At 41.2% G+C, this 19,111-nt stretch overlaps 1 long non-coding RNA gene across 1 annotated transcript in view; it reads left to right on the top strand.

Moving 5' to 3' along the window:
- LOC308199031 overlaps positions 1 to 19,111 on the top strand; it is a 177,442-nt gene that overhangs the window by 60,217 nt on the left and 98,114 nt on the right. The window lies entirely within an intron of this gene.

The following is a 19,111-nucleotide window of genomic DNA, read 5'->3' as shown; positions in this document are numbered from 1 at the left end:
GTCAAGCGTGTTACAGACAAAGTTGGATGCAAGTCATCCTGTTTACGAAACAGAGAGATCTTTATAATGACACGTCTACACTGTGGCAAGACAAAGGAACATCTACACTTCTAAGAAATTGTTTTCTTTCTTTGGGGCTGAGTTTTTTTAACTGCACTGTCCCAAATCTTTTACTGGTAATACTGAATGCCTCCTCCATGAGATACCTTTCCAATGCACAAGTACCTACAGGGGGTGGCCTAGGTGTCACTGAGCCCCCTGAATCTGGTGAGGGGGTAATTCCAAAAGCCATTGGAGCCAGGCACTCTAATCATTCTGTGGTCTTCATTTCCACTGGTTTTCCATCCCAAATCAATTGGCGTCCTTGCTTTGACATTCTTCAATATCCCCACAGCAAATACTAATAACAAACCTGCACACAACATTCCTCATGGGGGTTTGTTGATGTGGCAGGCAGAAGTAAACTACCTACCTGCTCAACATGATTTTAGGTTTTTAATTGATGTAAAAATAACTTTTCTGCTTGTGTATTTTAAGTAGATCTTTTCAGAATGCTTGGAATGCTTTTCTTTTTCTTTTTTCTTTTTTTCTTTTTTTTTTCTTTTTTTCTTTTTTTTCTTTTTTTTCCCCCACTTAGTAAGACCTTGCTTTTCTAGTCGAGCTGATCCTTCACTACCCTAACCCTTAGTACTTGGGCTAGATGAGAAACATGAATGCTGAAGGCTTTCTTTGCAGTCACTTGTAAGCTACCTAAATGTTTGGTGCCTTTAATTATCCCCAAAGTGAATGTTGCAACATGACTGCACCACCTGGATGGATGGCTTGGGAGCCAGAGAGCTGTGCTGGCTACCTGTATGGTGCTTGCAGGGCTTTATTTTGCTCCATAGCAGTATCTATTAGGCACGCATGCATATGCATTTCCGCAAGACAGGGATTGCTCTGTGCAATGCGTGCACTGCCATGCTAGAGCTCTCCAGGCTACCAGCTGGTATGTCTCCGTGGTGCACGGCAGCTTTGATCCCAGAATCTCCATAATTATGTTACCGTATTGCTTCCTCCCAACTGCTTAGCTAAGCCGAGAAGCCATCTGCAAGACGCTTTGGGTTGGATGATGTCTTGCTCTCCCGTATCAGGTGGTGATGCAGGTTTGCTCCCAGCCAGCTCTGGAGCTGCCAGCCTCTCTCACCTGCCCCCAGCCTGGAGCTCCCCAGCTGCGGCTGCTGTACCACGGCTCGGGCACCGCTCGGCTTGTCAACCAGAACGGGGTGCCTGCACGCCGACACCCGCTGCTCAGCTGCTCCCACCCAGGGCACAGCGAGACCACAGAGATGAGCAGAGCTGGGGTTGTTCCTCCCACGCTGGATGGTGCTTCCCCCCCGCCCAAAGTACCAGCTGCTTATCCTGGTGATGGGCGTTTATGTTGGATCTCTCTGTCTCTGTTTTTCAGGACAACACCTGAAAACAAACCTGTCAAAAACAGAGAGACTACGTGAGGGTGAATCCAGATAAAGAGGAAATTGCCTGGGTTTAAAATCCCGGGGTGAGAAATAATAGAAGGAATTTGGGGAACTGCAGCTCTTCAATCAATATGTTTTCTGTCTGAAAAAGAGAGGAAGAGAAAGAGAGAAGACGCAAAGAGTAGGAAGGATTGCCTTGTGGTTAAGGGTCTCAGGAGCTCTAGCCTCATTTCCTGACTCTGCTCAGGCTTCTCGTGTAACCTTGGCCAAAGTCACTCAATCTCCCTGTGCCACAGCTCCTCTGCTATTACATGCATCCCCACCTCGCAGCATTGCCCCTCTTCTTCCCTCCTCACCTGCTGAGACTGTAAACTCTCCGAGCTGCAGACTGCCTCTCATTTCTGATTTGCCTCTGTTTTGATTGTCTCTGGTTTGATTTGTTTCTGTTTGTACCCTATCCAGCAACCTCAAGCAGAGCCTATAGGTGATACCATAACACAAACAAAATAACAACTGAGATTTTGAAAGCTTCTGTATTAAAAAAAAAAAAGTCTGAAATGTTCTGCTTCTGATAAACTGGTAGTAAATTCTAAGAAAGATTGGCTTGTCGTAACAGTGTAATGGATTTGCTGTAATGCAGACACTAACTGGCAGATTCTTATGGAGTTACTCTATGGATTTTTACATAACACATTTAATGTCGTAATCTTAGTCTGCTGCATTTAAATATTTGAACATAGTCCTATGCTCAGGGGCTGTAAACTTAATTTTGCTAACAGTCAGCAGAGCCTTCCACAGGTGAAACTCTGGTGTAAGCAGTAATCCCTGACATATGGCTGTTATCTAACTGGGCTCCAATTACCTCACTGGTGATATCCCTGTTGCTGGTAAGAAGCAAATTTCCTTGAAGTCACAAGGTATCAGTCAGAGGGCTCATAGATTTGCTGCGCTAGTGATGTAATCCACCCGTTTAGATAACCGCTGTTCACCGTAGGAATGAATAAAGGTTAATTCAGAACCTAATGTACGTCGGTAAACAAGGAAGACAAAAAATGTGAAAACTTCAGGTTCATCCAGAGTGTTTGTTTCCTCTTATCCATAAGCTCACTAGCAATAAAGCTTGCTGCTGTTTCATTAGGGAAAGAGAGTGCAAATCAATGTGTACAGGTACAGTCATCGTTCAGAGTTTATACGCTCTTGCTCAGACATACCCTCAGCATTTTCCAGGCAGTAACGGCTCTATTTAAGGTGAATTTTATCGAGATCTTTGCCACTGGGTAGAGGCAGGGAGATCCTTTCTCAGCGCTGACCTCGACCCGTGCACATGCAGAGAGGGTAGGCTGGAAATGGAGGGAGCACGACCCGGGGGGACTGCCAAAAACTCTACTTTTCTCAGCCTGGAAAGGGGAGAAGCCTGGCTCAACAGTTCATAGGGTTTTGTTGCTTCTGTCAAGTGGGAAAGTGATCTAGTGACAGTCATGGCTTTCCAGTTCTGACACATCCAGTTCTGGAGAGATAACACCGCTACTCGCAGGCCTTCGGAGCCAACTGCAAGGACGTCTCCACCGAAGCCATTTTACAGCACTTGTTCTAACACAAACCTTGCATTAACAGCTTAAAGTGAAGCGAGATAAAACAGTTCCTTTTATGTGCTTTATTTATTTATCTCTAGATCCGAGATAAGTGCCTGGCCAAAAACAAAATCTCGCGCGGTCCCGGTTCAGCGTCTGAAAACAGGAACCTGCGAGAACCCACCAGTCACCAACGCTGGAGTCTCCTTGCCAGGCTCGTAATTAAATATAGATACGCAGGAGATGAAAGCACGCTACAGTGCTGAGACAGTTTGCTATCACGGCGCTGAGAAAAGAGGAGCAGCCAGCGTAGAGCCAACTGCGGAGTCAGTGGAGCTCATTTGCAAGGGAAATGCAAATCCCGAGCTGATTGCGTTCCCTTAAATGGGAAAGCGTGCTAAATCTGATAAGGGTGCTCCAAGGGCCTCCTAAGCGTGGGCTTGTCTCGGTGCTGAGTTTCTGTTCTTCAGTGGGTGAGGGAGTGAATGCTCTTCTGAAAGCGCGCACAGGTGAGAGATAGCAATTATTTCCCTCTACTTCTTCCACTATCTGCATAAATTATCATCTAGATAGCCTTCATATCTCCAAAGCACTCCACATATATTAACTAATTAATGCTCGCTCTATCCCTCTATATTAAAGAAAGAATTATCCTCATTTTGCTAATGCTGAAATACAAGGAGGAAGATTAAGTGCCAGGGAGAGAATCCAGCTAAGCACTTTAGTTGCTGAAGTCAAAGGGACTAAAAATTAATCATATGTTTGAGAGCTTCGGTGGGCTGGGACCTCGGTCTTGCACAACGCTGAGCACCTTGGAGAATCAGGCGTGCCCAAAGCCACGGAGGAACGAGAACAAAAAAAAAAAAAAAAAAAAAAAAGCAATGAGTATGAGAACATGGCATGGGATTGCTCTCCAGGAGTCATCAATCACACGCACTCTGAAAGAAGCTGAAAGTGAGCTCTAGAAATGAGCTTTGGAAACGTATGCTCGTACAAGGTAGATCTGAGGGGAAAAAAAAAAAAAAAAAAACCTCCTTGAAACAAAAAGACATTTCCCACATGTAAATTGTGCATGTTTTCCTCATGGTCACATTTACAATGTGCTAATATACAAGCCTGGCACTTTCCAAAACTTCACCCTGTCATTACCTGCAGCGCCCATGGCAGAACACATTAGCTGCTACCTGCACGTTGCATACAGCTCTCGAGGAAGCTCGCTGCATCTTCCCACAGTCATAAAAGCAAACAGTGAATTTTGAAATATTTTTCCTGGCTTCAGAGCAACATTACCAGCCAAGTGATCTGACAGTCCTTTCCAGAAGAAATTAGCTGAGGAAAAGTATTTAGAGGAGCCATGCAGACAGTGGTCTTTAATTACCTTCATTTGCATATATGCAAAAGAACTTTTTGAGAGACAAAGAGGGGAGAGCTCTACCTGAATCTTTAACAAGTGCTTGTTTTATCACGTTCAAGTTCAGGACTAAGCCCAGATCAGATACCCAACAAAATTTACATAGAGCAGTCCCAGGGCCGCTTGAATGTGCCTTTCCCTTACCGATCTGCTGCAGTTTACTGATACCGCACAAGATTGTGAGTTACTTTTGTAAGCAGCCCTGAACTGCTCGTATTAAAAATCCTCCTGATTTGTGTTTGTGGGGGGCCTTATTTGGGGATAAATATTCATCAGCACCTGACTATAGTGAGCGGGGCATTTTCCTTTTCTCAAGAAATGGCTCTTTTGTTGACATTGAAAATAAACGGTGAGCTTCGGAACAGACTGGTCTGTTGTAAGAGTTCCCAAAATTAGGCTAAATGGCTGGTGACTCATTGCTGGAAAATTATTCAGAGCGAGATAAATGTGTGTGCAAAGCAAGGGACATGGCTTATCTGATTGGGTTATTGATTGATTTGGAATTAATTTCAGAAGGAGACAGGTGTTGAAGGGGGGTGAGACCACAGCCATAGAAAACAGTAAGGGCTCAGCTCCGTCAGCTCCTCCTGGCGCTGATAAGCTGAGAAGAAAAATGCTTTTAGAAGCAGAGGAGGGATAAAGGAGAACAGCAGGGCAGGGCAGCTTGCGAAGCCTGGTGCTCACAAGCAAACAGGAGGCAGCTTTTGTGTGTGCAGACAATAAAGTGGCAATGTGCAGGAGGGGTCCAAGGGCCAGCGAAAGGGAAACCTGGGACCGGGCAAGCCTCGTGCAAGAAGAAGACCTGTGCCAGCCCTGCTGCCGTGGCTGCTTGTAAAAGAAAGCGGGTATTGCTATGAAATGAACAAACCCAGGCGGACTGGGTATGGCAGAGCAGAGTTCACCTGCGGAAGTTATCGGGCCCAGCAGTTGTGACTAACGTGGAGGGAGGGCAGTTCAAGCGGCCAGGTGTGGAGAGGAAGCTGCCACCGGTCCCGGGGGAAGGAGGCAAGCAGCGGAGAGAAGGGCTGGTCCTGGGGAGGCGCAGTGAGCACCACATGGGCGAGGAAGAAAACACCAAGGTGGAGAAAGTTACACCAAGATAGTGACTTTCAGCACTTTTCCCTGTGCGATAGAGATGCACTAGATGGGCACAGCATGAAGGCAGTCCTTGGTATTTAGCACACGTCTCCACATTACAGCTATCGATATGTTCTCACCCTCTGAACTATGTAGCACTTATTTTTCACATGAGTAAACTAGCTTTAATATTGGCTTTGAATGCAGATAAATACACAGAGCGTATAGATTTCTCTCTGTCCCCATAATACTGCATGCATCTCTGGCCTGGATCTCTGGCTTTTCACACTGGTAGCCCATCACTAATATTGATTTGGGACGTAGATAGATAGTACACACATTATGGATTTATTTCAGTCTTTGTTGAATCTCTGTTGGTTTGGAAAGTAGATAATCTGCAAGAATGATTTTTCCCCGTAACATAGCTTTTTGCACGTACAGGGTGTGAAAATATTTTAATGAATATCTTCCAGTGCACTCAGTAACTTCCCTTTTGCTGACTGTACCTCATCCTCCCCAGCATCTGATATCTGTGGCTGACTATCTCAGTGAAAGGGCTGTGTATTGTTGTAGCACGGCAGTTTCACAGTGAGCCATCCCATCTGTCTTCCTTTCCCACAGAATTTCAAGTGTCCCTTCACTTGAATACCAGTTGCTGAGCCTGCCTTTCATCTACTGCTGCACATTCAGAAGTGGGAACGCTGTAAAAATGTCAGACTGCTGAGTTTGGGGCGGGTTTTTTTGTTTGTTTGTTTTTTTCTCCTGATGGGTTGGAGGTGGCTTTTGGTTTTTACTTGAGGGTGGCACATAGTTTGTGACAGATGGCATGCTGTAAAATGTGTGGGAGCATGATATGCTACCACCAAGGAAACCAGTGTGTCCACACCATGCCACAATGCACAGCCGAGTGTGGTGACATGGGTTTGGGTCCTGAGCACAGGGAAGCCAGGCATTACCTAGCATTGACAGTTCTTCAGAGCCAGGAGCCTGAAACTCTCAGAAAACAACTTGAACATTTTGTGACTTCTCTCTTTGTAGCACGATAGGATGAATTCTCCGGCTTCATTTTTACGGTGCTGTCAGGTTTGTTGCTTGCCAGTAGAGGAGGGCGCCCAGCTGGGTGGTGCCCAGGTGGCTCTGGGTGGATGCCTGTGCCCACCCCTTAGAGCTTCTGGAGAGGAACAGGCACTCTCAGGGCCTCTTCCATCCCACCCAGAGGGGAACATCGAAGATAAGTTGCAGTGGCTCCTGTCCTTGAGGTGTCAGTTTGTAATGTAGGATGACCAGATCACATACAGACGTCTGCAGTATGACTGTCAGAAGAATCCCACTTCTTGTGACTAATGGGCAGGCTCCTGACCTTACAAAAGCACAAGAAATACAAAGGATAGTTGATTCATTTGCCTTGTCATTTCTCCTGCGTGCCCATGTGCAGTACCAGCCACCACAGTAACTGGACTAAAATAGTCTTAACACTCGTCCTGTTAAGACTTGTTCTGCTTTCACTTGTTTTTGGCCTACAGAACATTTTCTGCATGCCTGTTTCATTATTAGCCAGGCTATATGTAATCCACCTGCTTACTTTAATAGGATTTTGTTGTCAGATAGGATTCCCTTTAATTTTATAATCAGTCTTAGTTTCCTTAACATCTTGCTGTTCTTTATTAGATTCATCAGAATTGCTGGAGGGTTGATGTAGGTCCGGCCTCTTGGGGAGGACCCCTACATTTTGGAGTCTTTATGTCAGTGGCTGGCTATGTGCAAAGCATCTCAGGTACCATTACAATCAATGGTACCCCAGACCCCTCTAGAAACCTATTACTAAACAAAAGTGTTTAATATAGTTTGAAGCATGTGGGCAGGAAGAAAATGTAATGCTGGTAAATATAACACAGGGCTTCTGAAGACCCGCGCCTTTTTGGAGCAGCTGCTGGAGGCAAGGCGGGAGACCCCAGGGCTTCTCAAATGGCATGAGACCCTTGCATGGGTGCTAAGACATCAGCTCTCCAGCAGCCACTTGGCCATGCCCCGGATGTGGTCTCATTCACCCAGGCTGTAGAAAATACCACCTTCACCAGCCAAGGATTTCTATGCAGCACCATGCTCCAGACCTTAAATTTTTTTTCCTGTTAATTTACTGCATTTAGGGGATGTTATCCAGAGCCTTTACTTGGCATTGGGATCACAAACATAATCACATCACTTCTTTTTTGCTAAAAAAAAAATACTCATGAAAATAGTTTTCAGTTATTTTTTTTCTTTTTTTTTTTTTTCTTTTTTTTCCTTTTCTTTGTAAGTATGTGTTTTGACTTTAAAAATGCATATAAGGCCTACTTTTCCTCCCAGGTCCCCAGACCTCAAAAGGCTGGTCATAACTTCAGCCAAATATCATCAAACCTTCATTTCCTGCCTATAGCTGCTCTTATACTGAAGTTTAATAGGGACTTTTATGAATTTGAGCACAATGGAGATAAAAATAGGCAAAGCACAGGATGTTCATCAGGACTCCTTTGTAGAAGAGCCTGAAGCTGCTACCTCTCTCTGGATCCCCATTGTTTCCCAACTTTACCCCTTCAGGGAGAGATGTATCCTCAGCCAATCGACAAGAAGGAAAATATGCTGCTAGAGGAAATATCTTACTGTGATTTCTCTGCATGAAAAATATGTTTAGCTCATTGCTATCCTTAGCTTTCACGGAGTGGAGTATGGATAGGATTGTAAGATCCACCTGTCTTCAACTGTCTTTTGCTAGAGGGATGAGATGCAGAAAACCTATCCATGATACGTAGATGAATGCCAAAAATATCTAGGTCATAGGAAGCTCCTGATTATATCTCTATCTATTCCTTTAGAGTTAAAATTTAAATTACGTCACCTCATCTCCAAAGTTTTTTTGTCTGGAGTAGTTTCTGAAAAATTTAAGCAAAATTCCCTTAAATAAAACTGCAGCTGAGCTTGTTTTGCTTAATTAGCAGTTTTTTTTCTTTTTTTCTTTTTTTTTTTTTTCTTTTCACGTCAGGGAATAAGAGCAGAATGCAAAGAGACTGCTTTAGTAGATTGGAAATTATGAACATTTTATACTGTGTAATAGGACTTTGTGCAAGTACAACTAGCAGGCTTAACAGCTCAAACTCTCCTAGCTTTGAACACTGAAAATGCTGTTAAATTATTAAGCTTAGTCTCAACTGGCAAGGACATTCAGTGTTTGAAACTTTACCAAACCTCAAGGCAGTTGCCAGCAGACAGTATAATGAACAGAACAAGGAGAAATTAGGACTTTTTAAAGAATTGATACTTCAGTTCATCCTTCAAAATGCAAAATTTTAAAAGAACAGCTATAAAACACGAACCAGGGTTAAAACATTTTGAATTTCTTTGGTAGATTAAAATGGTAATAATTGCCACTTCAGGCTGGAGGAAAACTTATCAAATCTATTTCAAGCTTTTAATCCCACATGAAATGAATTGCAAAATATAGGCATTGTTCAAAACTGAGAAGGAAGTGAAGAATGTAGTACTTGCTTTATACAAAAGCTCACGGGTTAAATATAAATTGAATGAGAGGCAGAGAAAGATGGATGGAGTGGAGGTCAGGGTGTTCATCTGGGACTTGTGATACCAGGGTGCCAGTTCCTATGCCTGTAACTTTTCAGGTATGAAGAGAAGTTGCGTTAACAGGAGCATCCTTTTATTACACAGCTCAGTGTTTAGGCACTCCTGGGAGGTAAGTGTAGGTTCAAAACCACCCTGGTTATTGCAGAAATGAATTATGGATGTCACATATTCTAGGGATCACTTTAATTTGTGGACTTCAGTCAAAACATGGGAACATGTGCAGCAATACTTTCTTCTCTGTCCACCTGGTTTCATGCAGGCAAACCACCCATAATTCAGTTTAACCTGTTCCTCTGGTTCAGAAGCCCAGGTATTAACATTTTCTAAAATGTTGATTTTATGTATGACCAAAATGAAAATTATTTGCAGATGTTGCACATAAAAGTAGTATAACATTCGGATTGTGATCAGAAGAAACCTCAGTGGTATATTCACTAGCTTCTGAAAAGAGTTATAAAGAAAAAACTGTGTAGGGGCAGGGGGGAGATTATGCCAGTTGAATCTGTGCTGACTTTTACAATACTGGATTTCTGTAAAATCAAGTGAGGAAATGTTTCTTTCACACAGTAGAAAAATATGGTTTAATATGGTTTAATAAAATTTCCCATATGAGTAGTATACAGAGACTCCACATTGTATCACCTCGTGTCTCCAACCCCATTGAGAGACCCGCCACCACAGTGCCTGGTTCCTCCATGGGATCTCCTCCCGGTCTGTGTGTGCTGCCATTCCCCCTGGCACTTTGCAGCAGTGCCAGGGAACAACGTGGAGCATCAGCTTAAAACGCTGTCACCCTACTGCCAAGAAGAAGCCCGTGAATCTCAGTCATGTTGCGTTTCCTACACTCACAACTAGTCAAGGTCAAGATGTCCTAAATGTTTACAGGAGATCACTGATGAATGAAGCGCTGTTCAGACATGCTGAATTGCAGATAGCTACTTTAATTGACTTAATTAGAACATGCTCACTATAAATGCTGGGTGAAGATGAATTTTGCTTCTGCTAGAAGCTAAGTGGTCTTTATCTAGAGGCTAAATAGGTTGAAAAAAAAAAAGAGGTATGGCCAAACTTCAAATAAATCATAAAAGGAGGGTGAACAAATGGAGAACTGAGTGCAAGATTGAAATACATATGGTGTTTAGACAGTATGCATATATACTGCGCTCTCCGACGGTAGTGTCAATTTTCCAGGTCAAGCAGAAAGAGTTATGAGAGAGTTTGACCCAGTTATTGCTGAGACCCTCTGAGGCAATTCAATATTGGATTACTGCTAGTAAAGGGCATGCAGAACAAAATACAATCTTTCTGCTAATTGCTGTGAGCCTGCAAACACTTTTTTTTTTTTTTTTAATAATAATAATAAAGAAAGCCAAGTGTTATTCAGGACTCTTGGATGGTACTCAAGATCTGTCACCACCAGCAGATGCCAGTAATAAATACAGACATGTTTGCAGAAATGCAATAATTATGGAGGTACACTCTGTTTTTTCCCATTGGTTCTGTTTTAGAATAGAATATATACTGTAAACAAGAGGAAACAGTATTTTGGTATTCTCATCTGGAATTTATCAATTAATTTTAAATATTTTATTGTTTCTTTTCCTCCCTTCCATCCAGATAACACAAGCCTCTCTCTCTTTCTCTCTCTCTCTCACACACACACACACAAAAAAAAAAAAAAAAGGCACAAAATAAGCACACGGCGGAGAGGTACAAAGGGTCTTTGTTCTGAATCACACTGCAATGTTTTCCTTTTATTCCCTTCTGGAATAGAGAAAGATGAAACCTTTGCTGGAGATGCAGGGTGCAATTTCATTGCATCCCTAAATTTTTATGGAGAGCACTTCTGTCTTTTATGTTTTATCACTACAGGCGAAGCTGCCCTATTTCAGTTCTGACTTCCAGAAAGAAAAGGACTGTGCCCTGCAGCAAACTATTACATGGGAAGATCCTGTTTTGAATGCAGACTTCCTCTATTATGACAGATGATTCCTGTCTGCCCTACCAAAGACACAGAACACACTGGAGAGACACTTGATAGCATTCATCTCACCTAACCTGAGGCACCTGCCAGGTAGATGTCTCCACCTGAGCAGGACTAGAGTTCCCTTCCTAGACTAATGGATAGAAATGTGCATTTCTAGTTCATGATTCATCTGATCTGGTTGGGGTGATTACCTTAGGACAAGATGAATCACAAGTGAGCAGGGTTCATTTCTCTCTGCTGATAAGAAGAGAGTGGGTAGGAGAAGAGCTCTAATGGAGACATCTCCTTTGTAGGTGCCTACATTTATTTGAGTGAATTGCACCTTCTGATTCAGAAAGATCAGAAACTAGTGTCTGGCACAAATTCCATAAAACATGGGCAAACAACTTTGCTGAGCCCATTTAGATATTTTGTCCATGGTTGCTGGGGTTTTGTCAAAACATTTCTGCCACAGGTAGGGCTGTGCTTTCTCTGGGTGTATCACTCTCAGCAGGAGAGTTAGCCTGCTAAACAAACTTGCAGGAAATAAAATGGTTATTTGCTTAGTGTTGGAGTTAATCTATTGTCTTGTGATTTTAAGGAAATCGTGAAGCTTAAATGCTGTAATGAAAACCCACGAGAAAATCACGCAAATAAAAACCACACAATTAATTTATGTAACGTTATTCCTGAATGTCTAGCTATACTTCTCGAATCATTAGTGCAGAACAAAGCATTACAATTTTTCCTTGTTCTGCCTAAAAGACTGTCATTTCGATACAATTTTATCAGCGAGTTCTACAAATTACTGCTACTTATTTTAAATATCAAGTTAACTAGAAGGCCTGGTAGTTTTTGTGAAAAATGCAGGATTAAAATATCACTGGAGGCCTTCTCTCAGCTGCAAGGAGCCTGGGGTTTCTGAATGAGACACGGTAATTCCTCCCACTTCACATTTCATATGAGTGGAGCCCCTGGGAAATAGAAATGGTACCAAGGGCAGGTACCAGAAGTGTTACTCAAGTATTAGCTGCATTTTAACCATCTGTCAACAAAAAGGATAAACCAGAACTGCATGACCAGCCAGCACTCAGAGAGATCAAGAGGGTCTAATCCAAGCAGTACAATGTGAAAATCTCTTTTCCACTCTTCAGACAAATATCATCACTCCTCAGCTCCTGCCTATCTTTGGGAAAGGACCACGAGAGCCCGCACAAAGCTGGTGGCCCATAGACCAGAAGGAAGATGTACGCTCCAAGGAAAGAGTCAAAGTTTAGCTCATTATAGTGTAACATAATTTACTGAGTAACTCATCATTCAGATCACATTGTTTAGACTTGGGGATCTCAGTCAATTCTGCAGTAGGTGCAAGAGAGTGGGGAATACAGGGATTTGTGAGAGGATATTAATGCAGGAGAAAAATCAATATTAGGGAAAACCTGATTTTTCTAACTGTTATGGCTTTCATGTACAGTCAAGGACATCAAACACTTATTTCTGATTCTGAAAACATATTGGGATTAAAAAAATAGGCTAAATTAATACTATTGCTATTAATAACCATAATAACACAAAAAGGAAACAAATCCCTCTGTTCTAAATTTATTCAACTGTCTTTGAAAAGACGCATGTGTCCTTATTAAATCAGATGTATTCCATTTTCTCATCAATTTTTGTTCTGTTTTTTTTCCCACTTGTTTTCTTTAAGAGAAATTCTGGCATTCTTACTTGAAATCATGTAGCTAACTGCATCATGTATCCATCTGATACAAATGGTTATGTATTGCCTGTGATAAATTAACTGGTGATGTTATACACCCAGATATTGTTTGACAAAACTGTCTTCATTCTTTGCATAATGAAATCACTACATCAAGTATTTTTATTGAGGCATTGTCCAGATATAAACAGTATAAACACTTAGGTGAAACTTTATTAAAAGCTTCTGCAACAATTAAAGACCCTAGTACATTAAAAAGAGCTTTATAGAACTGCAGCTAATATTAGAAATACAACGAAACTGAAGTTTCAATCCTATACATAACCCTAACTTTCATTCGTAACACCTGTCCCTCCAAAACCCCTTCAAATGGACCCTCCTTGGCCAACCAAACGCAACACTTCTTCCAAGTTACCAGTGCCTAATGCAGAACACCATCTATCGCAATTTAAATGAAGAGTCACAACCTGCTTTGCATCGCAGAGATATGGGTTGCCAGCTCAACACATGGTTATCTCCATTTCTACGTAATGCCTGTTGACAGCACAGCACTTCCCCTGTCTCAGCTGTCACGTACTTTCCATCTACATCTGGAGTCCCCCTTCTGATATATGTGCATTCAACTCATCTGTGTTTAATCCTTCTAAGTATCCCCTTCCCCTCCCTTATCCAGTTCCTGAAATATCTTAAATATATACTGTGAGCCTCTGAACTCTGATGTTATGCCTCAGTTACTCATTCATACAAGTTAAATGAAGTATAAATAGAAGGTAAGTGGGAGGTAATAGGATGGAATTAACGTCATTTTGGTGGATCTTGATTTGCAGGCATCAAACCTGTGTTTCAGGCTTTAACGCCCTGAAAATAAAAGGTCCTGTGTGGACACAAACATTATGTTATGGCTTAAGACAAATACATCAGAAAGACATATTAATATTAAACCTTCTATTGATTCATTTAATAGGTAACACTATTCAACTGTTTCTCAGCCCTGAAAGAGCCGTAAAATGAATCCCATCTGATCCTGATTTATTGGTATTCATCCCTCCCAATATGTGTGGAGTCCTTTTGGCAGAGGCTTAAGTTCTCTCATCTGCTGTATCCTGGTACACATCTGCTCATAAGTGTCACATGTAGGTCAGGCACAGTCAGAGCCACAGACAAATAGTACAAAGGCAGATGGTTACCAACTGCATTCTGGGCAAGATTTTGGCTGAACAAGGTAATCACTTGCTCTGCTCTCAAACGTAGTCCCTATTTCTCTAAAGTTTTTTTTCCACCTTTTTTTTTTTTTTTTAATGATAAATTTTGGACAAGGAAGATTTCTCTACTGAGTGATGCAACTTATCATTGCCAGCAACCTTTGTTATTTGCCAGTAGCTTTAGCAGAATCATATAATTTAGCCATAAATTGTTCACATATCGCTCTTTAGAGAGGTCATAAAGGGGGGCAGTTTTTGATTGAGAAGGATTGCATGGAACCCTTCCACCCTGATCTCTAGTGTAAATGTTAAACCCATCACTCACACCTAATCCAAAATTAATAACATAGTCTAGCAATACCTCTGCTGGAGTTTGCATCTCTGTTGCTTCCCATGTTTTATTATCTTGACAGCTTTTCTTCACAGCAACATAATAGTTTACCCCAAAACATCAGATCAAGCTTCTATTTTTAAATGCAGAACAACAACTGTAGCTAAATATAAAAACTGTAACTTACTCAATAATCTGTGTAGGAAGGTTGTTTTATTTCCATTAGGAAGCTGTTTGAGGTTTGGTATTTTGGGATTTATTTTCAGTGTCTACGTGATGTGTTTGACAATACTAATGATGAACTGATAATTATATCTTGGGCTATTGTGTGATGTCTAAAATGTGATGGGTGTTTACCCTGTAAATTTTGAGTACAATTCTGTATCAACCAGTGATTATTTAGCTACATGAAAGGCTACTGCAATTAAATGATCAATCTTACGTGAAGATTAATGCTGTTTTCAAGGCCATTGTCCTTTTCACCAGTCATCTATACTGAGTGAATAAACTGGTAGAATATAATTTCCCCTCACCCCTTATAAAAATCACTTCAATTCTGTTGATACGTGATGTACTATTGAAGTAATATCTCAGATGAATATTTATAGGCATTTCTGCTCTGTACACATACATTGATTGGGTTCATCTGCACTGTGCAGACACACGTTTCTTGTTGGCTAATGATAATAGTAATTATAATAGCAATACTAATACTGCTTTTCTTTGTAAGGCATGTTGATATCTCTGATTCAAAAGAACTAGAGAAGAACTAGGTATGATTGGTATAGGTTGTTATTGCAATAGCAATATCTTATTTCAATATTTTTTCAAAATCTGGGCTTCTTAGGTATAGTAATACTCTGAATATTTTTTGCACACCCTTCTGTTTAAATGCACAGAACCCAAAGTGTACAGAGAAGTCAGGTTTATATATGTTGTTATTTAGGTGTTTGTTTATTTTCCCATTCAGAGCTTGAGTGAGAATGATAGCTCTCAAGCCTTAGATTTTCATATTTCAAAGCAATGAGATAACAAGGGGCACAGTTCAGCTGAAATTCCTGTTTACTTTCTTGACTCTTTGCCTATGTAACAAGTACGGGATCTGTGCCCCACACTAGCTCCAGTTACTTTGATGTGATGAATATTATCTGTGACTTTTGAACCATCACTGGATGCTGAGAGATGTGCTATTTAGTTGTCATGGTTAGGACTACATCTGACTGTGTTACTCAAGAAAAGTCATCATCCTACTTAACATCAGCACACAGCTACCCACCCCTCTCCAAAAATCTCTTCTCCAGTGAAGTACCCTAAATTGGTACACACAGGCTGAAAAGAAGCCCATCTGCTCCATGAATGCCCCTGTTAATAGTCAGTATTTGTAAATACTGCAAATGGTATTTTTAATATGTTGCAATCACATTGTGAAATCGCTTATTTTGTGAAATGACTGTTTTATAATGTCACTGTAGCACACACATAATTGGACTCTCTCAGAGGAGACAAACTGACAGAACACATACTGAGAAAACTGAAAGGTCTGTGTACAGCTCCAGATTTCCTAACGAATGAAAATGATTGAAAAAGTGTTCTTTTTTTTTCTTTCTTTCTTTCTTTTGGCAGCCTAGTCAGAATGATGAGACACTCAGTATCTAAAGCCAAATGGCTTCTGCTTAATGACAGCAAAGACACAGGAAGACAGCACTGACCTCATTGAAATCTACAGGACTTTTACCTTTGATTTCAAAGGGTGAGAAATTAACCATTTATTTCTAATGGACACAGAGGATTATGAGCTACAGAAAAGTGGAAAGTAGGCTCAAGATGACCAGATGTTTCTTGTGCACTTATGGAACAGAGCATGAAAAACTTCAGTGAAGCACCTTTGCAATGCTTAAGAGCAAGAAGAAAGCAATACATTACCGAGCCAAAAAGCAGAAAAATTATACAATTTTCACATATCTGATAGCAATTTTTTTTCCCTGCTATGTTGTGCACATGCCTGTGTGTTCTGCACACAGCAGATGCACAAAGGCAATTGCACAGCAGATGTTAGTGCAAGCTCCAAGGTCCTGACTCACCAGACTGGGGACCTGGCTGGAAGGTGCCATCAGGCCTGGCCACCCAGGCTTCCTTACCATGAAAACCATAAAAAACAAAGAGAGAAAGATTACATACTGGGGCTCATCCTGACACAGCAACAATAAGTGGTCAAAGACACTGATGTCCCTCCATTTGGATGTAGACAGACTTAATTCTCTAATATTTGATCAGCTTGCAGGGAGGCTGCATGTTCAGAGACCTACTATCTAAGCAAGTTGCCAATTAACTAATGATCCTCCAAGACAGGCTGTAATACTGCCCAGTCCCTTGGGAAGCAAAATGACTACACAGCAAGAACAGATCCCATTTGCACTTTTTCTCCAACAATATTAAGAGGGGAGGGGGCTTTCTTTGTCTGAGCTCTGAAGATGTGCTGACTGGGGACAGCAGTACTCTTGCATTGGACCTGCCGTGGACTTTTGGGAAAAGTAGGGGCAAAATAACTGTTCACTAAATTGTCCTCTTCCAAAGCCTAGCAAGAAGATTAAAAACAATGTTTGTGAAATGTTTTGAAAGCTATGGATTAAATTTATGTGCCTGAAGTCACGTGGAGTGCTAAATACTATTATTGTCTTCTGAAATTAGAAACACCTTCCAAACACTTTCAAACTCTTCTCCCACACAGTCAAATAAAGGAAATTAATCTTGGCCACAATTAACTTTCTATCCTCATTTCTCAAGCTGTTCTGTCTGCTACTTCATCTGACCTGTTCCTGCACTTCACTGATCAAATGCAGTTGTGAGCTTATCCATCATCTTTTAACATAATGAAGTGTAAATATTTTCTGCATCAATCTATCATGTGAGCCATAATTTGAAGCTCAAAAGATTGTGTCCAAGACCATTTTGAGCTTTAATCACAACCAAGCTGAATGATGGGCTACTTGCTTTTATGCCCTTTACTGCTGGACACTCTCAATGAATCCAGAAATTTTATAATTTTAATAAACATTTGGAGTTAATGAGAATTTTCAAAACAAAAACAAACAAAAAAACTAATTTCATTTTTCCAACATGACCTTGTTTAATAGCTATCTTTAATCACTAGATTGATATTTGAGGTGAGTACTGAGGAAAACATGATAACAAAATTATCTCAATGACCTGAAAGCAGATGCTGGAAGCAAGGATGCAAGACTAAGGATGATTATACCAGGGGTATTGCCTGTATCTTTCAATTTTGCCTCATAAAGTCCATTGCTACATAAAGGCCATTTCAAAAAATTCTGCAGAAAAAGTATCCACGCACCATTTCAAATACATTTTGCATATATTGCTGAGGTAATCAAGCAGCAATATAACACTGGTACACCAACGACAAAAAAATGCCATCACTGGTTTTCATACTGTTGTCAGAAAATATTGATAGCAACTGACTCCAGCATCTGGTTCTCAGTAAGGAAGAACAATCTTTCTCCACTAGTCATCACATCCATAATATATAATACTGAGTTGAGAACAAACAAGTTTTAAAGTGTGTTTCAAACAGCAAGGAGCAGGGAGGACATCAAGGAATACAGGAGAACAGGAGGAAGACAAAGGAAAGCACAGGTCCAACAGCTCACAAGGGAGAAGAGCAACAATGGACAAAGTATTCAGCAGCTTCAGTCATCACAAAAAGAGGTTAACTAGACCTAGATTCTTACCACAATTAATTTCAATAATGGGGAAAAAATCAGGATGAACTTGCAAAAGTAGAGATTAAACAGCATTTAGGTAAATAAAGGTATTCATATTGGTAACACCCAGTGAAAGATGCTGGAAAACTTGTAGGGCTAGCTGAAGAAATTTTCGAGTCTCTAACAATTATTTTCAAGACCTTATGGGACAGCTGAGAGAACTGTAGAATGGCAAATGTGGTGCATGTTTTTAACAGGTTTGGAAGAGTCCTAAAAATTAGAGCTCAGGGAATATAACAGTGATGCTTAGAGCTTGTTAAGTGAACACCACAGAAGCACCTAATGGATAATATGGTGATCGAAAACCAGAGATTGTGGAGTTATCAAAAGGAATCATGTGAAACCAATCTAATTCCAGTCTTTGAGAAAATAATTGGCCTAAGTGATAAGAAACTTGATTTGCTTTGATTTTCATACAGCTTTTCAGACTGCTCTGTATGGCATTCCCCTAAGCAAAAATGAAGATAGGTAGGACAAGATGCAGCTTCAGATTTGTGGTTCATGCAGAGAGATTTCTCTTTTTACTACGGAGGTGTCCACACATAAGCTAATTTTCTGTTTCCTTTGCAGTGAGATCTAGGCCTCACTGCATTTGCCCACATAAAAGTGTCTTGTGCCAGCTGCATGCCTCCTGGCTGACCTTCAGCTACCACTTCAAAGCCAGATGGACCTCCCATACATCCTGTGTCGGACCTGCCAGCCTCATAAGGCTGCTCTGAGGGCATCATGGTATGAGTACTTCTGGGCAACCGATCAGAGCAATTAGCCAATGCAACCAAGGGAGCCTGGAGATGAATTCACCTGACCATGCCGTGTTTACTCAAGGATGAGAAAAATAGGTCTCCAGCCTCCACTGCCTGTGACAGATGTTTAGACACCTAGCTCATAGGTGGACACATACACTGAGGTTTTATTTTTGTCAAATTGGGATGCATTTCAAATGATATTCAGTGGAGATTTACCTTAGATTTGGTCTTGT

The sequence above is a fragment of the Anser brachyrhynchus genome (assembly GCF_964034855.1).
Source record: "Anser brachyrhynchus genome assembly, chromosome: 1".
Lineage (NCBI taxonomy): Eukaryota > Metazoa > Chordata > Aves > Anseriformes > Anatidae > Anser > Anser brachyrhynchus.
This window is presented reverse-complemented; position numbering and strand designations above follow the sequence as displayed.